Genomic DNA, 19301 nt, shown 5'->3' on the forward strand with positions numbered 1-19301 from the left:
CTGGAGATTGAACCCAGGCATGCCCTACCACTGAGTTATATCCCCAGCCCTTTTTTATTTCTTATTTTGAGACAGAAAATTATGTTGCTAAGTTGCTGAGGCTGGCCTGGAATTTGCAATCCTCTTGCCTCAGCCTCCCACACCCTGCAGCTAAAGTGTTTTAAGCAGTCAGAACCTCACCCCAGAAGGGTCATTTCCCCCTCCTAGCAGTCTGGGGCCATTTATCATTCAGAGATCACTGGTTTCTGAACAGTCCTTCTTCCCTTTCAGGAGAGGAGTCACATTGCCTCACCTTCTTGAGGTGAGCAGGGTTATTGGTCTGCAGGGAGCCAAAACTGAAACAGAAGCAGACACTCTTCCTGTAAATTAAGGTAGGCTTCCTGTTGCCAGAAGCCCTTCTAAGGAGAAGAACTCCATGTGAGGGCCTTCTGGCCTTAAAGATGGCCTGCCAACCTCATTCTTGTGCCTCATCCAGGAGTCTTAACTGCCTACCCATGCAGATCCTCAGATACCCCCAGGAACTTGGACTTCAGAAGAAGGAGCTGCCTTGCAGACAGGTTCCCAGGCCGACAGGTCAACTGTCTTCCTTATATGGTGAAAAAAGTGCCCTGCCCCTTTAAGGCCAGGGGACTGGGCTGCAGACAGTCCCTGGGAAGTTTGCAGGCAGCCCCTCCCTGTCGGAGCCTTGCTGCTCTGCAGGTGAGTTCCCAGACCTTGTCTCCCCAATCTGCCCTCTGTGGCACTCTCATAGTAGGCTGGAGGTGCCATACCGAAGGGCCAGAGAATTCCAGAGGCTGAGATGTGTTGTTCGGAGAAGTTTGAGTTGAAGGGAAAATGAGGTTGCTAGGGAAATGTGCAGCCACGCAGCCCAGTCAATGAGGATGCGTCCAGCTCCCCAAGGGCAGCAGCAGCAGCAAGGTTAAGAAGGCCAAGGTACTCCAGGACCCCGCAGGGGCAACAGATCCAGCAGGAAAAGGGACAGAGTCTGGGCAATGCTGTGATGGGTAAGTTTGGAATCTTGAGCTATATTACCCCGTGAAAGGCAAGTTTGAAACAAAGATTGCTGGGAGGAAATACAGCTTCTGCAAGAGCTGAATGCTCCGTGGGAGCCAGCTGCAGGACTCACTGCAGAGGAGAAAGTACAAGCCTGGAAGTCTACAGCCTTAACCCCCTGCAGCCTGCTGCCTAGCTGGTAGCCACTGGCTAGCAGGGCTTGGTGTGTGTGTGTGTGTGTGTGTGTGTGTGTTTGTGTGTGTGTGCATGAGCGCAGCATTGCAGTAGGCTGAGAGAGTAGGACTGCAGTTATGGAGAAGCATCTCTGGTTATCCCTGAGGTACCACGTGCAGAGAAGAGATTTTCTAAGCTTAGAAACTCTGTGGTATCCTCTAGCAGGGGGCTGGAAGACGTCTCTTTAAGCTGATTATGGCTCCATCATTTACTAATTCAACTTCCTGGTATTCTTGCCCATGACCGAGAGCTTCTTAAGATACTAATGTAAAATTAACTAATGGAACTTCTTAACAGCAAAGGATTTGCTAGCAGAAGCAAGTGTCTATGACAGACTAAGAGGTATACAGCTGAGGCTGGGATTTCATTGTTAGAAAAAAAAAAAAGAGGTGGTGTGGTGTAAGAGGAGAAACTGGACGGTCATTTTACGTCCTATCCAAAGCCCTTTCATCAGCCAGCCAAGAAAGAAGTCCACCAGGGAAGCTATAAAGAGATGCTGCATTAGCGGGCTTGGGTCATTCCCCCTCCTAGCAGAGTCTGGGGCCATTCATCATTCAGAGGCCACTGGTGTCTGGATAGTCCTTGTGTGGGGGGATGAAACAGAGGCCGGATTAAAATTCTTTACATACTCCATGCTTTTTAAAAAATATTCATTCATCTCAGTAGTCACTGAAGAATTCTCTTTATTATTAACAAATGAGTGTTACGAGTGCTGGCTGCACTTGTGTTTTGTAAAGACAGAATGTTCTTGAACAGAGATTTTTGTTTTATCAACAGGGATTTGCTAGAGTGTCTCACTTCTCCCTGCTGATGGGTGATCATGGTGGGGATTTCTTCTTGCTGAATAAGAAGGTTTGTTCTTGACTCCAAAATCATATAGGACTCTGCTTGAACTTTATCCACTCAGAAACACCAGTGCCCCAGCAGAGTCAACTTCGTGTCCAGGACACAGCGCGTGGGTGACTGCTTCATTTTATATCAATCTAGTTAAAGAAAGCAGTGGCCAATATCCTGCTTTCAACATGAATGCAGCCCACGAGAGCAAGATCCTAGAAAACTTTTAACACACTCTAATCTTTTGTCAACTAACTAGGTATTTAAAACAAAACAAACAGCCCCTGCCCAGTGTGATCCCTGTCACCACCGCCAGGCCTTCATTTAATGAAGCCCTGGTTCCTAATGGTGTGGACCTTTGAGAGGGGCTTTGCAATAAGGTAAAAGACCAGGAGTGCCAAGATCAGCTGAGCAGATCTGGGCTACATTTCAGGTCCCTGCACTTATTCCAGAACTTTGGATAAGTCACTTCACCCAGCCTGCATCTGTGTGCTCACTTGTAAGACAGTAAACAGTTAGCAAGGTTATCAGGATCAGAGGAGACTCCGATACAGCAGGAGCTCTGGAAATGGCACTTGTGTTTGTTACTATGATATGGGGAACCGTGTTGTTCCTTGGTGGAGGAGGTGAGTTTGAAAGTGGAAGCCAACTTGGTGACACATCTTCAGAGCCAGGGTTGGTCGATCCTCTTCTTGCCACCCCACTTCAAAAGTTCTATGCACTTGAAGAACAATGGAAGAAAATCTTGGCATCTCTGTAAAGTGGTCTACTCCTAAAGTCAGTCTAGGGAGCATCTCAAGGGAACAATTTTGTTACTATAAGATGGCTCTTACAGATGTTCCATGGTAAACAACAGCTAGTTTCTAGAAGTCTCCTAACGTGTTCACAGCTGTCTGTAAGAAGACGACTGCTACTTTCACCCTTTGCATTGTTCAGGCCCCTTTAAGAGCAGGATTGCCTTACTTGGTCTGTGCATGATGAACTTAAACTCAAAACAGTCCCCCTCCAGCTTTGGGAGGCAGTGGTGAACTCCAGGGCAGCAGTAGCAGTGTTCATGATAGGTAGCACATTGCCCAGTGCAGCCTTCCCAGCTTCAGCAAGGGCGGGTGGCCCCAGTCATCTGCCGATGGTAGACCCACATGGTCTGTTAGGGATCCACAGTCAGAGCCTGTGTTTGGCCACCTGAGTAGCTCCGAGACTCTGAGTTAGCTCCTTTATGTGTCTGTGCCTCAGTCTACAAGGTGGGATGCTATCATCTATGCCCATGGTGGGGAAGGCAGGAAACATCGAGGACAGATGCTCTATGATCATGTAGGGTGTGAGTGCCTGATAGTTTCTAGCAAAATCTGTGCACCTTCCTGAGACAGCACTAGCCCTGGAACTTGGGTGCACACTAATACCATCTGCAAGTATGAGCCTGTGTCCAGGGCTGTGCAAATTCAATTGTTAATAAAAATGCAAGTTTCTAGACAAAACCCAAGAGAAGTAGGTGCCGGGGCTCTGCTGTGGGGTTAACTAGAAACCGCCAACACATGAAATGTGGTTTAAAAGCTGCTGAATCTCACAGGGCTTTGGATTATAGCCTTTACAAATATTTTAAAACTTTTAACCCCATGGGACATGCTTCTGACTCTGGTTAACAGGCAGAGGAGAAGCCAATACTGCCCAGGCAAGAGGTGGAGTGGAGAGATCCTGGTGGGTTTGAAGTGACTCTCAGACACACCTGCTCCCCCTTGCCCCAGCCCTCACCTGTCCATCTCGGCCACTCAGGAAGCCACCCTGAAGCCAGGGAAGCTTCAGGAGCTGAGCCAGCCTCTGCCTTCTTGAATCACGCAAGAACAGGCTGGTCCTCACTCCTTAGGGAAACAGACTCAAGTCCAGTCTGTGGTCCAGGGGCTCCGGGGCTGCAGGGAGACTCTCCCACACCTTGCCCTGCAACTGAAGCCCACGCCCTCCTGATATGCCCTGGTCTGTTTGTGACAGGTTGGTATCCAGCCTATGGTAAAGGGGTACCCATGGGGCCTCTGAGGGCAGTGCCTGGGGTCCTGCACTAGCCAGAAGACAGCTAACCTTCTCCCCTGACCTCAGCCTCCTTCTCCCTATTACAGATATTCCCAGCCCAGAGAGCCCTGTGTTCCCTGAAAACAGGTCACAGGGCCCCATCCCAGTTCTCATCTAAGGTTCTAGGTGGGACCTGAATATTTGCAGTTCCTGACTAGTAGGCAGGTAGGTGGCCTGAGAGCCACAATACCTCTCACCTCCAAGGTAACATGTCCTCCACCCTTGGGGGAAAGTATGGCCCTCTCCTCCCCAGAGGGGCACGCTTCTGTTTGCGTGTGCTGATCCCATGAACCTAAGTACCACACACACATTATCTGTCACCTAGTAGAACTACATGTTTGGATCATGAAACAAAGACCTCTCCCAGTGACAAGAGGAAGATGTGGTACTCAAACTCACACTTATCCCGAAAGCTTTGGCTTTTCCCATTATTCCAAGGCTGGAAAGTAAAATGTCAGGTTGTCTGTGGATGCCAGCTGTGTAGCAGCAGCTTCCTGGAGCATTGGACTGGGAGTCCCAGGTGGAAGGGGCTTGGCTAGAGGGGGTTCTGGAATGCTGAGCTATGCCTGTGCCTTGTACCCACTGTCCCGACCCCAAAGGTGTCCCTCCCTTCTGATGCTTCTGGATCAGTTCTGTTAGGACCTAGAATCAGGAGAAATGTATATTCAAATTCCTCCCGTGGGAAACAATGCAACTTGCTTCCTCTCCCTCCCTTTCTTTGAAGGTGAGTCTGCTTGGGGCCTGGCCTTGAGAAGGCAGAACAACTGGAAAGCAAAGGAGATGCAGGGCCTGCGCAGGGCAGCCCATGTGGGCACTGCCCTGAAGTGGAGACACGGGGATTGTGTTCAGGACGGTCTGTGGTACCCTGTGTCTTTCGGTGTGACCATCTGTCACACAGAAGTGATCACTGTGACTCAACAAGGAGGTGATGGCGTTTGGTATGCAGTGTGGCCTTGCTGCTGACAAGTCTTTCACTGCTTCTTTGCATTTGTGATAAATGTGGTAAAATGACATACAACAGTGGCCTCTATTTTACTCAGTCAACAAATATTTATAAAGATGTATCTGTAGACACTGAGGATACAGCAGAAAATAAAACATCGTTCTCATGGAACTTACATTCTAGAGCAGAGAGGAGGTAAGGAAACAGGGGAGATTGTGCAAATGTAATTGTGCATAGAGAGAGGCTGTGTGTGTGTGTGTGTGTGTGCGCGCGCACATGTGCACCTATTTTAGGTGGGGTGTACAGGGAAGGCCTCTCTGAGGAGGCAACTCTGAATAGGAGAAAAGCCGCATGGGCAGATGTGGGGGATCAATCTCGCCAAAGCAGAGAAACTGGCAGTGCGTAGGTCCTGAGGACCAAGGCAGGCGGTGGCCAGATTGGGCAGGCTGGTGGAGTTTCTCTGGGGCAATGGGCTCCACCTCTGCAGAGGTGCCCCTGGTATCTGATCACAGAGTACTGCCGGCTGCTGGTGGTCAGGGAGGCTCAGCCTCTGGTGCTGCCTGGAGGTACGGACTCCCAAGAGGCTTCGTCCTGTTGGCAGTATCCTGCAAAGCGTGTCTCTACTGAGAAGTCCTGAAGGGCCTCGAGGGCCAGGTGAGAAGCTCAGGTGAACCTTCCACAGTGGGCAGCTGCTGGAGAAGTACATGGGTTAAAAAATGGTCTTTGCAAATCGTCGGCCACACCCAGCTGCCACAACAGCGAGCCTCTGCCATCAGGACATGGGTCTTCCCCCCCAGAATCTTGTACCCTGAGAGCTGAGGTAGATGTCACAGGGACTAAGCCACAGTCTTCACCTGAGTGAGTGAAACCAGGTCTTCACCAATCCATTCCCTGCTTTCCCATTTCTGGATAAAACTGAGGAAGGGAAACAGAAAGGAGAAGGGCCACCCTCTCCCAAGTTAAAGCTTCTTTAGCTTAAGCCCATCACCCATCTACACAGGCAAGCTCCAGAATTAGAACATCATTTGGCCTCCTTTGCTGTAAACCCCAGGGGATGGTGATGAGCTTTCCTCTCTGGGCCCAGCCACGGCCTCTAAGAGCAGTCCACCTCACATTGAACATGAAGTGGGAGCCAGGATTGTGTGTTAGCAAGGAAAAAACAACAGTTTTCATCAAGAAATCTTGTCTTACCTACTAACTAGCCATGCAAACTTTGGACAAGGTCACCTTCATGGGTCAGAAAGACGGAGTGCATGAAAAGTTTGCTCAGCCCAAGTCACCCTGAGGCTGATTTGTAATTCCACTCTAGATCTTTACAGTTCCCCTAAAGACTCTTGCAAACCTGCCCAAACCATCCACCTTGCCCGCCACCCCTCTGAGCTGACAGCTTTCTACACAGCCACTGCCACTGCCCGTCCACTCTTAGAACACCATGGCTTCTTCTGACCTTACACCCCTCTTCTGGACCTCTCAAGTCTGCTCAGGGTTGAGACCAGCACTGTCATGGTTCTGTTTCTTTGACCCTGCTGGGCTGAGCAATGTACTTATTAGATGTTCAACAAAGCCTTGCTCTCAGATGAGAGGATGGGAAGAGGTAAGCAGAGGGAAGAGTGAGCCCAGCCAGTCAGTTCAAAGCCCCAGAGCGGCTCTGGCTTAGAGCCATGGATTCCACCCTTAAGACCCTGGACTTCTTAGAATTAGAGAGACAGAAGCGAGTTTCAGGTATTATAACGATAACTCTGAGCCAGCATCTGTCTAATGCCCTATGGCTCTGCTGAGATGCCCTGGTTTCATAAGATTTTAGAAATACTACCATTTTTCTAGCCTTCGTGATGTGTCTTGTGTTTACAGAGAGCTAACATAAAATCGCTGAGTAGCAGTTTCCAGACCCCTTGCTCCACGACTTCATGCCTCTTTAGCTCTTCCTAGGAAAAACTCTACCCCAGGAAGTCTGAGGCTTCTCTCATTGGCATAAGCTTGGCTCCTTTCTCTTATCTGAAGCCTGTAACTACCTTGGCCTCACAGTTAGAACTGCTAAAGGCCTTGGGGAAGGTCCCGTGGGGGCACCTGGTCTGTCTGGCCTTGCTAGTGTGGTGCTGAGATGGAGGGGCTGGGAGACCCCATCCTGGTCCTGCTCCTGGGGCTGGGATTCGAGGGGCTGTGACAGGTATAGGGGCAGGACTTGAGGACAGTGGCCAGTGTTTGAGTCGTAGAGAAGTCAGGGAGGACTATGCCAGAGCAATGGTAGCCTCCAGGGGGGAAAAAAGCCTCTTCCTTACTCAGCCCTCTACTGAGTGCATGCTGGTGATTACAGCGTGGCTGCATGGAAGACACTGCCCCAAAGTGTGGGGTCCCCCATGGCAACCCCTAAGGACTATTGTGCACGAGGCAGACAGCTGGCATCTCCACTCTCCTCCCTGCCTGGCTCACCTTCCATTCTCTAAGCCCCTCATGCACTGTGAGTAGCAAGTACCAAGAGTTTAGGCAGGTCCGCTGGAGTTGTCCTGGTGCCATCCTGGGTGGGGAGGGTCCATGAGACCACCAGACCAGAACCAGGTCAATGACAGCAGCAACCCCTAGACTGACTCTCAGCTGCTGAAACTGAGAGGATCCCCGAGCTCCCTTGCATGGGTCCAGCGGTCCCTCCCCCTCAGCCTTGTGCTGAGCAGGGTGCCAGTCCTTCCCTAAGGGTAGTTGCACTTCTTGGTCATTTTCTGAATCTGGAATAGAAACAGGACATTAAAACATGTGAAATGTCCTCTCACATTAAGAAGGTGAAGACTAAGAAGCCTACCAGAAAGCAAGACCAACCCAATCGTCCCTTCATGGGTACACAGCGCGCAAGTACATGATGTGGACATATGTACACCTTGGTGGCTCACAGTGATGAACTCCTGAGACATTCAGGAGTGGACACTCCTCCAGAGAGTGACACTGGTGAAAACAACACCTTGAAATGCCCCCCTCTGCCCAGGCCTCCTGCTGTCAGGGGTTTCTTTCTGGCTTATTTCTCTGAAGTTTTAGTTTACACATTTTTCAAGTTGACTTTCCTTTTATTTCCTGCTTATGTGTTTAACCATCTTAATTTAATTCACGCTGTAGGAGTTTATTAGTGATCTTGTTGACTACATTAGCATAATTTATAAAATTATTCCATATTCTCTTTCCGCAAACGACTCATGATCATGTTAACATTTTTTTATTTTTATTTCTCTTTATTAGAAAGTAGCCTTCACCCCAGCATTTGTTAATTTCGAGTGGTTTCATAATCAGCCTCAGTGTGAGGCGTGCCAATGCCGTTGGTGCTGACAGGTTTGGACTGAGGAGGACAAAGATCATTGTCTTGAAATTGTATGGTAATTGGGAATTTCTTCAAAGCAATTCAGTGAGGCAAGGGAAAAAGGAGATCATGGGTGAAGTAAGGCTGCCAGGGGCTGGTGGCAGGTACCTGGAGGTTCTGTGGACTGTGTGATCATACAAAGGCTTTTTAAGTGTCGCCAGGATAAAAGAAAGTTAAAAGTAGAGACTGCTTCTTAAAGGCAGGATTGTAGATGTGGGTGTAAAGCTGCTGTCTGAATTCCCTGAGGATTCCTGGAGGGGAAGTCCTCCACCCCTGCCACTGTCACTCGCTGGTCTGTCTAACCTGGTGGCCTGGCCCTCCTCGCGTTCCTTGTGAGGTTTTGCATGTGCTTCCCTTTTGCACACTCCAGTTCTCCAGGGAGATTACACGGCCTGAGTGGGGTCTGTCCCCACTAAAGATCTGCACACTCTTATTGTCCCCCCGATTCTCACAAAATAATTTCTAAAATGACACAGATCCACATGCACCAAAGATTTGAGTGCTGTGGCTGAGGCCTTCAGGTGTGTTTTTTCACACCATCAAACACATCAACTGTATACAATCCAGCCATTCCTGTCCTGAAATCCCTTGGGTCTTTCAACTTCAAGTTCACACGGAAGCTGCATGTCCTTCTCCCAGCCTACTTTCTCACCGTCCCACCCTCTATGCTGACATCCCCAGTGTTCACTCCTCTCAGGGACATGAAACTTATTTCACTTGCAGGCATCAAACGAGGCTTTCTTTGATCTCCAAGCTTTAGAGCATATGGCTCCTCAGACCCCTGGTCCTTCTGTCCTCCAGCCTCTGGGGGCTCCAGCGACGTTTGCTGAGCCCTCAGGATGGATCCAAGTGACAGTCCTCTGGAAGGCTGCTGAGCTGCCCCCAGGTTGCTTTGCCAGCACTCTTGGCCATGCCGCCCTAGGACTCTGAACCCCTGTGATCACTGGCACCCTCTGGTCCCTTCTAGGCCACAAGCTCTTGGCCTCTTTCAATCTCCCCTGAACCCAATCCTGTGCCTGTACATAGTAGGTGTTTGGGTGGATTAGTGGCCAAATGAGCAGAGAACGAATGAGTGAACACTTTCCTTGAGGTGGTAGCTCCCTGCATGAGGGCCTTTTCTGGTGGCCTGGTTGCAGTGCTAGGCATAGACAGGAGCAGTGGGCCCCTGCTGGAGCCAGGTGGCAGGTGGTTGAGGAGGGCAGAGGAGGCAAAGACGGGCGAGGCTGCCAGAACCCAGAACCCCGTCCAACCACGTCATGAGTTTGGGGTTTTAATATGGTTAACATGAAAACAGACAGATAAGCCCGCTAATATGGATCCTGATCTTTGTCTGAAACTGCACAGTAAAATATGCAGCTATCCCTGAGCAAAAGCTCGTCCCATCAGTAAGAAACTCATCTTTAGATACACAGTGTATGTCAGTGCATTGGATTCCATTTTCCATCGGCTATTTTAACTTTTTGTTTTTTAAAGTTTAATACTATTCTTTTATAAAACCAATTATATTTCATCAATCTTAATATGTATTGACATGTAAAACACATCACTGTTTAATGTGCCATAAACTAGCTGTGCCTTGCTCAGTGGCAGAGCACTTGCCTAGCATGAGCTGGGCCTGGGTTGATCCCCACCACTGGAGAGAAAAGGAACATAGTCAACTGTAATTGTCAGAGACCACTGATCATAAGACAAGCCCCAATTTCAGAAATACTAAGCTTAAATGTGTCTTATAATTGATGAAAAACAGTCTACGTATACCACAGTTACTTTAGCACACGATACTTGTGTTCCATTAATAATAGTGATAAAAGTCTTTTTGAATGAATTTGATTTAAAAATGAGTTAATTAAAAAAAATTTATCTAAGTAGGAGGAGAGGTGGAATATAATGTGGCAAATCCCAGGCAGGGTTCCGAGTGCTCACGGCTTGGCCTGATCGCCCTGGCCTAGTCCTGTCTCCTGGCCCCATGCGCCATCCGGATCCACCCACTGTGCTGGATGCTTAAGGCACCAGGGAAAGGGGTGGGTGGTTGTACCCACACCAGGTTGAGCAGTGTGGCTTCAACTCACCAAAGCCAATTCAAAAGAAGTCCTAGGAAATGGAGGCCTTCAAGGTTCTAAACGGAGGTACTTTGTATAGGCAACCTAGGGACAGATTTCTGTTTTGTTTTGAATCTACTCTCCACAAGAAGGGGAAAGTCTCTGTTATCGGATAATTATTTACAAACAAGGGCTAACTGAACGCTAGGCATTCCATTTCTTGATTCTCAAACCAAACAGTAGTCGACTTTATTTTTTATAATAGATTTGCCAGTGGGAAAAGATTATGAGTAACTTGAGCAAAGTGTATTTTATTGGAAAAATACACGGAGGGCCTAATTTCTTACTTCTATAGTAAAAAAACAGTAAGAGGGAACCATTTTAGATGGAGTTGGGGAAATTGCTGGCCCTTGTAGGAGATTTGTGTCCCTCCTGCTTGCAGCTCCTTCCCTGCCTGGGCTCAGTGGCACTGCAGGGTGCTGGGCAGCATCTCCCAGGGAGGCAGGCGCACCCTTGGTTCACGGAGTACTCATTCTTTGTTTTGAGACAGGGTCTTGCTAAGTCGTTTAGGGCCTCGCTAAGTTGGTGAGGCTGGCATTGAACCTGCCACCCTCCTGCCTCAGCTCCAAGTTGCTGGGGGCACTCATTCTTGACAGGAGAACCCTCTGCTTCACAGAGTGCTCATTCTTGAAGGTAACAGAACTAGAGGTCGCAACCCACAGGCTCTGCAGCTTACATATCACCTGCTTTTACAAACTTAATTTGAAGGTTTAATGTAAGTGTAATTGAGACGATAAATTGAACACATATGCATATTCTAATAAAGGTATTCTTTGGAGTCAGCAAATATTCACATCATATTAAGCACCAGTGAACCCATTACAGCCTAATAAAATGGAAAGGTCTTATAACAGGAGATTACTTATAGGTTATTAGTTATTAGCATGATTTAAAAATGTGATCAGATACAATTAGCAACACCAACAGTATTGTACATGCAACTATCTCCACTCACTAGTGCTAATAATGCCAGCTATGATTCTGCATCGAAGTCTTAATTGAAAGCTAAACCTCTTCCACCTGTTTATCCCTATGGGTGTCTTTGAGTATCAGATCACTGTGGAACAACTTATAAGATACTCACAAGAGTCACCAAGGCTTGGTGTTAATCCACAGAACAGCATTCTGTCCTATAATGTTAGTACATGAGACGAGTATCAAGCCCAGTAGCCTTTCTTCACACAGATGCCTGGGAAGGTAGAATGTCAGAACCCAGCAACCCATGTCAGGCTCTCTAGAAGAGACTGAGGTGGGGATTGGGTGCAGCACTGACCACATTTGGTGAGGGGTCCAGAACAGGGGAGATGAGGGTGCTCTCAAGTCTGCAGCATGAACAACTGGACAGGTAGATGTATATACCCATCACACTCCCTCAGAACAGAAATCTTAAGATTATAGAATAAGAAAAGATTGTTTTACAACAAGACTTTTCTTTAGCTTTTACTTTTCTAGGTTAAAAATACTAACTCCTTGACGTATTTGCATAGGATCATTTCCCACTAAAAACATGCGAACGGTTTCTGAAGTATTGCTCTTTCACCTTTCCACTTGGTCTGCCTCCCATGAAAAACAGACGTGAACTGCTGCCATTATTCTACTAACTGAAGACTCATCTGGTTACAGTCCCAACATTACATGAGCTTTTATGAAAGGCAGCCAAGCTCCCTTGCGTGACATCTGTCCTTCAGGGCAGAGGTCTCACTGGGGCCCAGTGAAGTCTTCTCTTGTCTTTCTCTGTTATTGCATGGACTCAGAGCCAAGAGAGTCTGCACTTTCACAGGGCTGCTTAAAAAAAATTAATAAGACTGGGCAACAGAGACTGCATGATTCACAAAGCTGAAAATAGTTACTATCAAGTCCCTCACAAATAAGTTGCCAATCTCTCCTTCAGACCACTAGGACCTCAAACTGTCTTGTAGAAGTGTGCGAGCTGAAGTGTATACCCAAAACTTCACATTAGCTGGGGATTTACAGAACCATAAAATGATTTGTTTTCTAAAAGGATTCATCAGACTTTATATAAATTAATTCTAGCTCTTCTGAACAATTATTTTTAAAAAGGAATTCCTCAACCAATTTTATAATCATGCATCTTAAGTACAATAAATATGCTTAACACTTACTTTATGATTATTACAAAGAAACTGAAATATACAAATAGACAAAAAGGCGAAAAAATCAGCTGCGATCTCACCATTAGTTAACCACTGTTAATACCCACCTACTTTTTCCCCCCAGCCATATAAACATTTAATTTTTTGAAAATGTGAATCATGTAGTAAGCCTGACATTCTACCCTCTCTATGTTGCAGCTTTGGAAGATATCTTATTGACATCTATTCCATAGAATGCCATGTCCGAGTCTGAATATCTTCCTGCCGGTTCTGACATTTCAGGTTGACGTTAACTTGTCCTATTGTAAATGCTGCACTGAGCGCCTCCTACGTGAATCTAGATCCCTGTGGGCTCTGTGGGCCAGGAGTTCAGGAAGTGGCAAGGGTCCCTCCTCTCCACATCTTCCTTACAAACCTGCTTCTGTCGATGTGGCACCCTCAGGCTTGGCCTCCTCTTGCTTTGTCTCCAAGCCATGCTACTCCACCCGAGGCTTTGGCATCCCTCCCCCACCAGAGCTGGCATTCATCTCCCTCCAGAACTTCCCAGGCTGCTTGCCCTTTCTCCTCCCCTATCCAACCCTCTTCCTTTTAGATCCCCTTCAGTGGTTGCTCCACCCTTCCACTAGGCTGCCTGTGGACCCATCCTGTGTCCCCCTCACCACTATTCCCAGCCACCAGGTCCTGTGACTGCTTCCTAGATGCCTCCCCAAGACCCATTGCAGCCTCTTCCAGATACTGCTGCCTTCTAACAGGGCTCTCCCCACCAGTCCTGCCCTGCCCGTCCTTCCAGCCCAGCTCAGTCCGTGCCACACAGAGCAGGTCCCCAAGCACCGACCTGCCGAGACCCATGTGTGGCTCTCAGGATGAAGACCTTCATGGCAACCCCTCTCACTCCCACCTGGTCTGACACTGCCACTCCCTCCTGATCCATCCAGGGCCTCCTTCCAGCTGAGACCTCTCCCAGCCTCAAGGTTCCATTCTGTCCTTCCCTCTGCCTACGATGTCTCAGCTGCCAATGTCCCTGTCACACCTCTGCTCTCTCCACAGCACTCCAGCCCATTTTGGGGTCCTTATTACATTTTAAATCTAAATTATTCTGTTTTCTGCCTGTAATGTCTATTCCCCAACTGACTGAAGCTCCATTTGAGGCAAGGTTTTTTTTAATTTCACCACCACATCCCCCCCGGCAGGCAGCAGGCACTCCAGGAACACTTGCAGAACTGATAACAGGTCGCTGGGCACAGCTATGTAGATTTTTAAGACGTGTTATCAAATAGTATTCTAGAAAGTGTGAAGCAACCAGTTTATAAACCCAGCAGCAGTGTAACAGTGTTCCTTTGACCACGTGTGTTCTGACACTGAGTGTTACAGTTTTCAGTCATTTCTAAATACCTGGACAGGAAAACTGTCCCCTCACTGTAATTGAAATTGCATTCTTTGATTACTAGTGAAGTTGGGCATTTTTACTTTTTGAGAGCCCTTATGTACTTTGTGATTTTTTAAAATTCATCACAAACTGCTTTGGTGGAACCATTTTTTATTGTGATATTCTGAAAGTTTATTTAGGTCAATTATCTTTCTACTTAAAAAGTAACAAGTCTAGTTAACCCTCATCTCAAGCACTGGATAAGGGATCCCACTCCTCAAGGTTGATATTTAGCCATTGCTGACCCCTACCTTGGTGGGAGTCGGGGGCATTACGCGGATAGAGACACTTTTGGCCTGAGCCGGAGCATGGTAGCGATGCCAGGCCCTAGTCCCACCATGCTAAGACCCATGGTGTCTCTAGTGTTGGCTTTCCAACAGATGAGAACTCTGCCCCAGGGTTCTAGTGGCAGCTGGGATAACTAGGGATGGCAGCTGCCTGGTGTCTTGAATTCTAACATGGAATCTCCACGCCTGCCCTGCAGCTCAGTAACCTGGCCCTGCACCCCTGGTGTCCACTTCTCTGATCTCTCTGGCTTCTGCAGGTATCTGAGTGATGGCCCATGAAATTCCAGCAGGTTCTGAGGTTGAAATAACCTCTACCATGAGGCCAGTGGCCCTGACTGCAGGCCAAATCTCTTGAGAGGACCGTCTCTCCCTCCACACTGCCTCCATCTTTCCCAAGGCACCATGGGGCAAGACCAGCAGCTATTTCCCATTTCATTACACTTCCAAAGTGATGTCAAGAAGGGACCAGCAGAGTTCTCACTTTGTAGTTGCTCATTTTGTAAAGCAACTTGCAAGATGTGCTTCTTAAGAAGCACAATACACAGGAGCACAAGGCCCAGAATTTCCAAGGTGGTTCATCTTTACTGGGGTCTTGTGCATGTGGGCTTTGTGCTACTGCTCCAGATACTTTTCTATGTTCCTGCAGTGAACACACCCATGAGCTCCCCAGCTCCTCCTAAATAAGCCCTTTTAGGTAATCTATACCCATCAACAAAGCTCCAAAAGAAACTAGGGGTGCTTACACATTTGCTTTTTCAAGATCTGCTAGAAACTTCAGGAAAGCACAAGGTGATGGCAGAAAACTTCTGGAAGAAGAGACAGGGCATTTGTGTTGTTGAAGTTTTGTCACTGTCCTCCAATCTGAGGTATGACTCTGCTAAGAACAGAACAGCTGGTTCCTTCCTGGTGGAGCCCTGTGCATACCACAATGCACAGAAATTGCCAGCCATGGGGATGGTGCCAGGTGGTCCCTCCAAGCAGGTCCTGTTGAGTAGTTCACAGCAGAGGCTAGTTCTGGGAAGCCCTATGTGGAGGCCCCACTCAGCACTGACTTTTCTCTGCTGCACAAAAGGCTGCTCATCCCAGCGCCCGGGGGGTATCCTGGTCTCAAACACATTATTAGTGAGTTCCCTTAGTGGGGGAATGTTCCTCTAGCCAGGCATCCTGGTTTCAGGTCTGGGAAAGAGATTATTGGAGCCATCTCTTAAGTACCATTTTGGTTTTATTGAGGAAAACGTAGGAAATAAATACAATCTCACAGTTTGCTACAGAACCAAAACCTTTAAGGTGTGTATGTGTTTTAAAGGGAATTTTCTCTATGTAAGTACAGCTCTGTCCAAATGAAAGAAAGAAGAAAACCACATTATATATACTTAGGTTCCATCTTGAAAATATCTACACATATAGCGAAGATCAAGCCACAGTATCTGCAGAATTAAAGAAGAAATGTTGCAGGTAGCTAACAGGAAGACCCTGGTTTGAGTGAGCAGAGGGATACACTGTGCCTTTCAATAAGGATGATGATGAAAAGATTCAGGGCCATTTTTATGCTGTATTTTCTAGCTTCATCCATTAGGGCATCCCATTGATTCTATCTGCCAAACACCACGGCCAAGTAGTCAGGCCCCTTTCATGGGAAGCTGTGGTCCTAGGCTGGGTCAGAAATGGGGGATGGGTTCCAGACATTCTATATACAGTTCACTCCAGTCACTCTCACACAGCATCTGCATGTGGCATGACCTGCATGTAGTTCATGCAATAAAGATGAGACGCAAGCCCTCTGCCAGCCATGTCTTTATTACTCTAAATGCCACAGCACAGGGAAGCTCAGAGTCAAGGCTGATGATTTCAAAATTGGTTTGGGAATTTTGCAAATAGATCTATTCCTCCCTTTTCAAACTCTCTGACTTACACATTTAAAATCCTATCAACAGCACTGATCCTGAGGAATGTCATCTTGTCTCTACCCTTTGAGGATGAGTCTGGATGGTTTCCTATTGAAGATCCATACTCACTGTGGCTTCCTTCTTATAGGATTTGTTTTGAGGGAACTTAATGCAGAGTTCATCCAATGTGAGATTTCATCTTTGGAGTTCTAGGGCCTTCCTGGACATGATCAACTCTCTGCTGATTCTTGCTGAGCTGGGTGGCCCTGGAGGAGATGGAACACAGTGGGGCTGAGGAGGAAGGTGCCCTCAGTGCTTCTTCTCTGCAGGTGTAAGATGCCCAAGATTGGAGGGCAGGAGGCTGAGACCTAGTCTGAGGTGTTGCCTCCTAACATCTTTGCTTGGAAAAATTCTGTATGCAGCAGGGTCAGGGATCTGAAGTGCATGGCTGAGTGACTGTCCAGCTTCTAGAACTGGCTCCACTACCTACTGTTCTAGCATTTTGACTTTGGCAAGATACTTGACCTCACTGTCCTTGACCTTCTCACATGTAGATGGAGACAATAATGGCTTCCTCATGGGATTTTTGAGAATTAAATGAGTTAGATAATGTTGTTCATAAACTCAGCAACAAACACCATAGCCCTGCCCTTGTGGAAATCAGAGCATCTTTTACCCTAACAACCCTGACCCACAAAGGGTTAGAAAGCCCCACGGTGAGGTATGACTAGATTCTGTTCTAAATACATTAGAATAAGATTTTATGATATAAGATTTTCATAAAACTTTTTTTCAGATACATGTATTTATATATATACGAGTGGCCTGAGTCTAGTGGACTGGACCAGCAATCACCCAGGGGGTGGCAGGAATCAGAGGAGCTGCCCAATAGGAAGTGACATTTACATTGAGACTTTTTAGCTGAGTTAAAATTTGCCAAAGGAAGTTGGAGGCAGTGGTGGGCATCAGTTCCCTGAAGGAGCCCTGTGGGGTTTTAATGGAGCAAGGGAGAGAAGAAAGCAGATTTGCATTGTTAGAAAGGCCACTCTGGCTGCATGAGAATGGGCAGGGGCTAATGGATATTCAAGAGGGACCCTGTACCTGGTGATGGATGGGGAAAGTTCAGGAACTAGAGGGCTCTGGGGTGACTCCCACTTGACTGGCACCTATGACGTTCAACTTTTAACTTGAGAAAATGTTCCTTTCAATCACTTTGCAAATCATCTCTCCATCCTGCTGGACAGAGCTGTAGACTGTAGTGGGCCTAGGAGCTAGCAGGGCTTCCCGTTCCCAAGTGGGTGGGTTCTTGGCAGGAGATGGAAAGCTGGAAACAGAATGGAAAGTAGTCTAGCCAAGCACCTTGCATGAAGAGAAGAGGAAAGGGAAGCTGGGTACTTTCCCATCTGATCTGGAATATCTGGTCAAATAATAATGTGAAAATACAGATAATTGAAAGACATTTATATTTGGCTTTGAAATACCATGCATTTTTGGCAGTGAATTTACCTTGCCAAATGTTTTTCTTAGGCCTTATTTTGCATTTCCTGAACACAACATGGACCATCTGGATGGCAGGGGAGTAAGCAGGTGCCCAGGAGGGAGAGTGGGTGGGAGATGGGGAGGCCTAAGGCATAAAAATGGAATCTCCCTGTCACCCCAGTCCACCAATGCTTACTGGTCTCCCTGTGTCCTGCCACAGAGCAGACACTTTTCCTGACCTAAGCCTTGTGAGGTCATAAGGGGCACAGAAGAGCAGTTCTCTAGTTCCTAGCTCTTTAAACATTCTCAGGGCCACCTCCACACCCAAGCAGGCAGCTGGGGCTCTGCAGCAACCCTGAAATCAAACCATATTTGGATTATAAAGGCAGGTTGTTTACAGATGTTGGCATAAAGTATATTTTAAGTTACAATCAGCTGCTTTTTACAGAAGAGCTGGTCAGACCAGAGAGCCCCTTTTCCTGTTATTCATACCACTGTTCCTTCTAGACAAGCTACAAGGTCAGCTTGAATTTTCAGGCTCAGGGCTCAGTCCTGCTATATACAGTCCCCAGAAGGGCACAGAAGAATGGTAAGGGTGGCAGCCTCTCCTTGCTAAAGAATCCCAGGCATCCCCTGTCCCCCATCTGCACTATGCCAGGCCTGGACAGAATTCACTGGAATAATTAGTAACAGCCTGAATCTGGAAGTCCAGGGGCTGACTTTCCCAATCTGTGGTAGGGCTAAGTGCTCTTTTTCATTATCACCACAGGGAGGAGGGCATTTCCTAGTTTCCAGTTCTTGCAGGCGGACGGGTTCCTTCACAGGAAATTCTTAGCCCTTAAAAGGCATTCTGTGAACAGCTAAGTTTTCCAACTGCTGGTACCTTTCACTCCAAGAATGCTCCCTCCTAAAAAGAGCTGCCAACCTGAGACCACCCGTGCATATCTGAAAAATCCAGCACAGGTTTCTTGGATTCCAGAGAAATTGAAGGAAGCAAAGCCATCAAATGTTGTAGGCGCACCTCACAGGACACAGCCTCGCCCTTCCTTCGGGTCTTCTTGCCAGGAGGTGGGAGGAGAGTCTCTGGATGCCCCCAAACCCACCGCGGCCCCCACCACCAAGCCACTTACCCTTCTAACACTTACCCCTGGCTTCCCACAGGCACGCCTCGCTGAGCCATTTCAGCGGCCGCGGGAGGGGATAGAAACGTGAGCCACAGCAACAGGTTTCACCGCAGCCTGGGCTCAGGAGGGGACGTGGCTGCGAGGCCAGGAGCTGGGCGGCGCGGGGACAGGAAGCGGGAGGAGGATGGAGGGGACGCCGGTGCCGGGCCGGCGAGCACGCGTCACTCGTGCTCCGCGCGGGCTCGTGAATCTGCGTGCGTGGGGAGGGAGGGCCTCCCCCAGGTCACTCGGGGACTTCCGCGTGGACTAGGCGGCGCCAGGAGGCTCGGGCTGGGTGGCTAGCGCCGCAAGGAGGCCAGGAGCGCGCGCAGGAGGCGCGAGTGTTGGAGGGTGGGCACAGGGCACCCTCGGGAGCCGCCCTCACCAGAGGGAGGCCTGCGCCCCCAACGCCGGCCGGCCGTCAAAAGGCCCCGACCACATC

At 48.2% G+C, this 19301-nt stretch overlaps 2 long non-coding RNA genes across 2 annotated transcripts; one reads left to right on the forward strand and one right to left on the reverse strand.

Annotated features, from left to right (window-relative positions):
* Positions 1–287: 287 nt before the first annotated feature.
* Positions 288–5133, forward strand: LOC125613638. Its single transcript, XR_007344201.1, has 2 exons — positions 288–1004; positions 4847–5133. It is a non-coding gene; the product is annotated as an uncharacterized LOC125613638 (long non-coding RNA).
* An 8648-nt stretch (positions 5134–13781) lies between these two features.
* LOC125613639 lies at positions 13782–19271 on the reverse strand. The gene is made up of 2 exons (XR_007344202.1): positions 18842–19271; positions 13782–16483 (listed from the first exon to the last, which is right to left on the reverse strand). It is a non-coding gene; the product is annotated as an uncharacterized LOC125613639 (long non-coding RNA).
* Positions 19272–19301: the final 30 nt, after the last annotated feature.

This window comes from Marmota marmota, unplaced genomic scaffold (genome assembly GCF_001458135.2).
Source record: "Marmota marmota marmota unplaced genomic scaffold, marMar, whole genome shotgun sequence".
Lineage (NCBI taxonomy): Eukaryota > Metazoa > Chordata > Mammalia > Rodentia > Sciuridae > Marmota > Marmota marmota.